Source organism: Urocitellus parryii, chromosome 6, assembly GCF_045843805.1.
Source record: "Urocitellus parryii isolate mUroPar1 chromosome 6, mUroPar1.hap1, whole genome shotgun sequence".
NCBI classification, from domain to species: domain Eukaryota; kingdom Metazoa; phylum Chordata; class Mammalia; order Rodentia; family Sciuridae; genus Urocitellus; species Urocitellus parryii.
This window is the reverse complement of record NC_135536.1, coordinates 59246165-59252164: the sequence shown is the minus strand read 5'-3', so window position 1 is coordinate 59252164 and position 6000 is coordinate 59246165.

Here is a 6000-nt window from a genome sequence, read left to right as displayed (position 1 = left end):
GCCAATCTAGGGAATTGCCCTAATAGAAATTGGCCCAAATCCTATATTATACTCCAATTAACAGATCTCTGGTTCTTGGTTTTATGATTTGGCCAAAGAATAAGGTGACAATTTGGATGTGCTATTAAACAGAAAGAATGGTCAGATGATTAGAATGAAGAGTTAAAGTGTTTGAGCAGGGGACATTAGTTCTCAGAATGCACCCATGCTGACTACCACACTAAGTGTCTGTAAATTACTGTGACCACATTTGAAAGCACTATTGAAATGCCTTTGAGTACTAAGGGAACCTTGAACTGCTGTGTATTCTAAAATCGTTAAATGGCAGCTGTCTTCCTGACTATTTTGTCTGTCTGAAAAAGAGAAATGGGGAATCAGAGCTACAATTATTGTGATAAAAGGTAACTCTTAACAGCTGAACTGGGCTTAAGGAAAGCACAAAGGAATCAAAGGTGCAAATTAAATTTCCATAATGATAAAAAATTTGCATGATATCAAGCAGTGAGATACCCTATTAGCTGATAAATAACCTCATTGCTCCATACCTTAGTGTACCTTTCTCACATTTTATGATAATTATTTCTTGCCTGGGGACATTTGTTAAGAAAAACATTCAACACTCTTCAACAGAAAGGTCACAGTCACACTTTTCTAATTAAATTTTAGGATGAATCAAATACATTCTTTGATTTGTGCAATGTCTATAGAATTCTGATAATATGATTCCATTTGGTTTGTGATAATCTCAAGAACATTAAAAACAAGTCAGATAAACAAAAAGATAAAAAGATAATACTGGTATAATTGATATATTTTAATGCAGCTTCTATGAGGATATTACTAACGAACACATCCCAAATAGTTCTTTTTGGAAACTGATCATGGAAATATTAGAAATTAATACTTTTTAGACCAGATAACCAAAGTATTCATTAAGCAACCTTTCCAATTACCCCTTTCCATGTCTCTCTGCCACTTAATTTCATTTGTGTCCATTTTATCCCTTAGAAAACAATAGATGCTCAAAACTGAAGATTTTTTTTTCAAGACAAAATATGAGAATTCAGGGAAAGGAAATGACATCTATCCCTTGATTTGTTCATAAGAGATTTAACAGAAAGATCAATTTTAAAGTTAATATAGGACAACTAAGGTGGAGGATGGGATCCTGCTAAATGGAAGAAGACCAGGTGCAATTCAATGCACAAACTGTTTTGTTAAAAAACGATGGCCATAATAATAAACATTGTTCACAAAACAATGATGATCAGTATTGTTAAAATAATAAACTTTTACTTAGCATGCATATATCAGTCAGTATGCACAAACTGAAATATGCATTTAGACTTTTACAGCTATCTGAGTTCCTATTGTTAGTCCTGTTTTTTAGATGATCAGATCAAGATAGTATGTGTATTTTTGTATGCACACCAAGGTATGTGTCTATGTATATGCATGTATATAGTGGAATAATCACACTTACAAGTATTTTAAAATCTGAGTTATTCACATGGCAGCATATTAAAGAATTTAGGTTGCAAAAATTTTTTGCTGACATTAACAATGCTGTAATTAAACAGCATTTATATTTATTAAGTTATCTATTACATTATTTTAAATGGAGTTCCTGAGTTAGAAAGTTGCATTCATTTAAATTTTGCTACATATTATGAAACTCCTATCTGGAACAACTTTACTAATGTATGCTAAAATCAATACTATATATAAGTGCCCTTCTCCCCCCCCCGACATTTACAAGTACTTGGGATCCCCAATATCATTAACTGTTAAAAAAAATAATTAGATAAAAATTGGTAGGGTATCAGATTATTACTTTAATTTGCTTTTACTTGGTTAAAAATGAAGGTTTTTTTCCCATATGTTCATTCACAATTTTTACTGTGTATATTTTTGTTGGTTAGTTGGTTGGTACCAGGGATTAAACCCAGAGGCGCTTAACCATTGAGCCACATTTTTATTTTTTTATCATATGACAGGGTCTCATTAAGTGGCTCAGAACCTTGATAAGTTGTTGAGGCTGGCTTTGAATTTGCTATTCTCAGCTTCCCAAGCAGCTGGGATTATAGGCATGTGTCACCATGCCCAGCACTATGTATGTTTTTAAAAGTCTGAAAAGGTAGGTTGTCTTCTACTCTAAAGAAGAGTTTTTTCCTCTTTTTGTCTTCATCATTCTTTCTCATGAATTCTAATATTTTCCTGTGGGATATAATCTCCTGATGTTATTATTTATTTAGATGCTCCAATTGTCCTAGATTGACCTTATAAACTGGCTCTCATCCATTGGCATTTACCATATTTTTTGTGGTATATTTTTACTTTCTTAACCAGCAAGATGTAAAAGGAACAATGGAAGGAGAAAAATGATTCTTGGTAACCACCAGGAAAATATGGTTTCCTTATGTTTAGAAATGTGCACTGAGATATTTAAGAATAAGGTACATTGTGTCTTCAACTTAGTTTCTAATAGTTCAGAAAAAAAAGTATGTAAAAAGAAAAAGAAGGGAAAGGGGAAGGTGGGAAAGAAGAGAGGGAAAGAGTGGAGAGACAGAGGAGAGGGGAAGAAAGCAACAGAAAGTGTGGTAAAACATTTGGGACTTAGGATGAAGTATATGAAAATTATTTGTACTATTTTTGCAACTTTTGTGTAAGTCAAATTAGTTAAAGTTAAAAATTAAAAAATAATTTCTATTCTAAAATTGCCTTTGACTCTATTCTTAACACTATTTACTGATTTATATGTCTTGCTTCATAAATTGTGGTATAATTGTTCTTTAATGGAAAGAAAATGTTTCAGTTTATCCATTTCTCAAATTTCTAATGTGGTCTGAATTTTCCCTGTTGTCCTGGACATGCCTAGATGACAAATGCAAACATGCCTAAGAGAAATTTAACCTAACTTAGATTCACTTATATGAGAAAAGTAACTTAAATATGTTTTATTTGGGTGTTCTTCTTCATACAGACTACAGAACATTATTCTAATATCATTCAGGTTATTAGAAAATTAAAACAGCAAAACATATACTGACTATATTACCTACTTAACCTCAAAAGCTATTTTTTACATAGGTACTCAGATAAAATTGAATCTCATTCAGGGCTCACAATGATACTGCAGCTTTGATTCATGCCACAAAACTGTTATGATGAAGCACTACCAGGGGTTTCTCCCAGCATTTCTAATAATCAACTTTATAGATGGAGTTCAGGATAAATCTGCTTTATATTCTCTTGTGCACAATAAAGGGATTGTGTTAAATTAAGACTATGGCATATTTTTAAGTATAAAACTAGCAGGTTTTCAAGAATGAGGACTTATTTTAAAAGTGTTTGGAATGCCTCCATGCAGGATAGACCCAAAAGCCTGTGACTGGGATGATTGTGTCATTTTGATCACCTTTTAGCCCTTGTCTAACTTAGATTTAGAGATGAGACAGATGTAAGCCAAAGTTGAGTCTCAGTGAACATAGAACTCTGGCCTTAAATATTGAAATCCCCACTGCTTAGACAATATGGGGTTGCCATTAGAAAAAAGAATCGAGATGCAGTACTAATGGAAGAAAAATTAGAGAAAGACATGTTCTCAAAAAGTAGAGTTAAATTAGAAATTTTAGAAAGACAAGGATGCAGTAAATTATAAAACAAAAACTGCAATTAAATGAAATTTATAGTGACATAAAACTCGTACCCCATTTAGCAAAGCCCAGCTGTAGAAAAGAGCTCATAAAACCCAGGGTAGTGCTGATGCTCTGTCATGCATTCTAATTGTCTTCCGCATCCTTCTTTTGGTGCTTTAATTAACCTTTGAGACCCAGTCCTCAGCCCAATCCTCAACCATAGCTGAGCTGCAACAGAGTTATGATCCTGTTCAGTGGTGGGTCATCGAATTGAATGATGCAAGCTTGCTAATTCCAGGCCTTTTCTCCTCTCAGGGGCTGTGGAGTGAAATGAACCATGAGGAAATCTGGTGATCTTGGGTGTTGTACATTTTCAGTATCTTTTCATTAGTTTCATAAGTCCTCTCCTTGAATAATTTCTCTTTCCTCAGAAAAATAATACATAATATTTATAAATACCTATTAAAAACCCAGCCTTTGTAAGCTTATTAATTTGATTAAAAAGTCTTTTTAGAGATAGATCAAATGCAATATTTGGGAGGCATTTCAAGATTCCAGAGAACAATGCCTATGAATCTTCAATACTATTGTTGGAACCAGTTAGACTTTCTTCCTATGATCCCTGCTCTCTGCTTCATGGAGTACATAAGTGGGTGAGGGAGCAGTCAGAATTAGAGTAATTTGCTAAAGTATGAGTGAAATGGAGATTTTGGATAGCCAAATTGGCAAATATTTAAAATGACACTTTTCTTCCAGAGAGCAAAATTGCACACAGTATAAGAAAACAAAGCAATTAGCATATTTACACATTTCCATTTCATTTTCCTCCTGTATGTATTTTTGAAAGTTAGATGGTAATGTAAATATAAATGGGTGATTGGGTGATTGGTGTCTTCATGACAGAATCATTGGAAAATTGGTGGAATATACAGTTAATACCTTGCTATTAGTAACAGGAGAACCACATAGATCTGATGATGACTGATGCACAGTTAGTACATAGTTACAGTGAATTTCCCAGCTTCCCCTGCACATGACTAAATCTTTTCCTATTGCAAGGCATGATCCTCCACATTCATTTCCTGTCTTCCAGTTTGATATCGATCCCTAGTTGAAGACAGTGTGCAGTGTTTCTGTCATCACAAATTCCAAAATTTTTGAGTGGAACTGAACACAATTGTTTTGAACAAATTGAAATATTGCTGTGAGTTAGAAATACTAAATATTAAATGATGGAAATGGAGTTCATTTATCATAGCAGCTAGCATTATATTAATTAACAATATACGCAAAAATTAATTGATGAAGTACAGTTGTTGTTATGGTTTAGATCCCAAAGCTCATGTGTGAGAAAATGCAAGAAGATTCAGAGGAGAATGATTGGGTTGTAAGAGTCTTAACCAATCAGTGATTTAATCCCCTGATAGGGATTAACTGAGTGGTAACTGAAGTGGTAGGTTGTGGCTGGAGAAGGTGGGAATTGGGGCATGGCTTTGGGTATATATTTGTATCTAGTCCTCTCTCTCTGCTTTCTGATCACCATGTAAAAACATTCCCTCTGCTATACCCTTTTGACATGTTGTTCCTGTCTCACCTGGATCCCTGAGGAATGGAGCTGGTTGTCTATGGGTTGAGACCTCTGAAACTGTGAGTCCTCAGATAAAATCTCTACAGTTGTGCTGATTGGGTCCTTTAGTCAATGCAGTGAAAAAGCTAAATAAAACAGTTAGGTTTTAAAATGAACAGGAAAGAATGGAGAAATAGGTTTAAAAAGTTGTGAAAACATTAAGAAATATATATACAGGGAAAAATAATGTTAATAAAGAGATCAACATAAAATAGATGGAAGAAATAAAATGGAGTGCATTCCAAATATGAATGGACTGATTACTTCTGATAAAATATAGCCAATAAATAGTTAAAACAAAATCTAACTATATATTATTTATAAGAAATCAACTATAATTTACAAGAAGAATGATTGACAATAAAGAGATCTTTGCCAAAATATATAGTACTGGACAAATGTAAACATAGAAACTAGGTGTGGCAATATTAACAGTAGGACTGAATTTAAGGTTGAGAGAACTAAAAAACATTTTACATGAGTTATTTCTTATGCTTAGCAATCCTGTAAAGGTATCCTATCTTTGTAAATGAGAAAATAGAAGCTTAAGCAGATTAAATGAGTCATCTAACTTTAAAAAAAAGGGAACAAGTGTCAGGGCTTGGATTGGAACCCTTGTCTTATTTTTTTTAAAAATCATGAAGTAGTCACTATTTTGCCTTGGAATAACAATTTGAAGGATCTTGCAAAGTGGAGATTATACTTTTGTTATACTTGGAGGACAATTCATCTTAA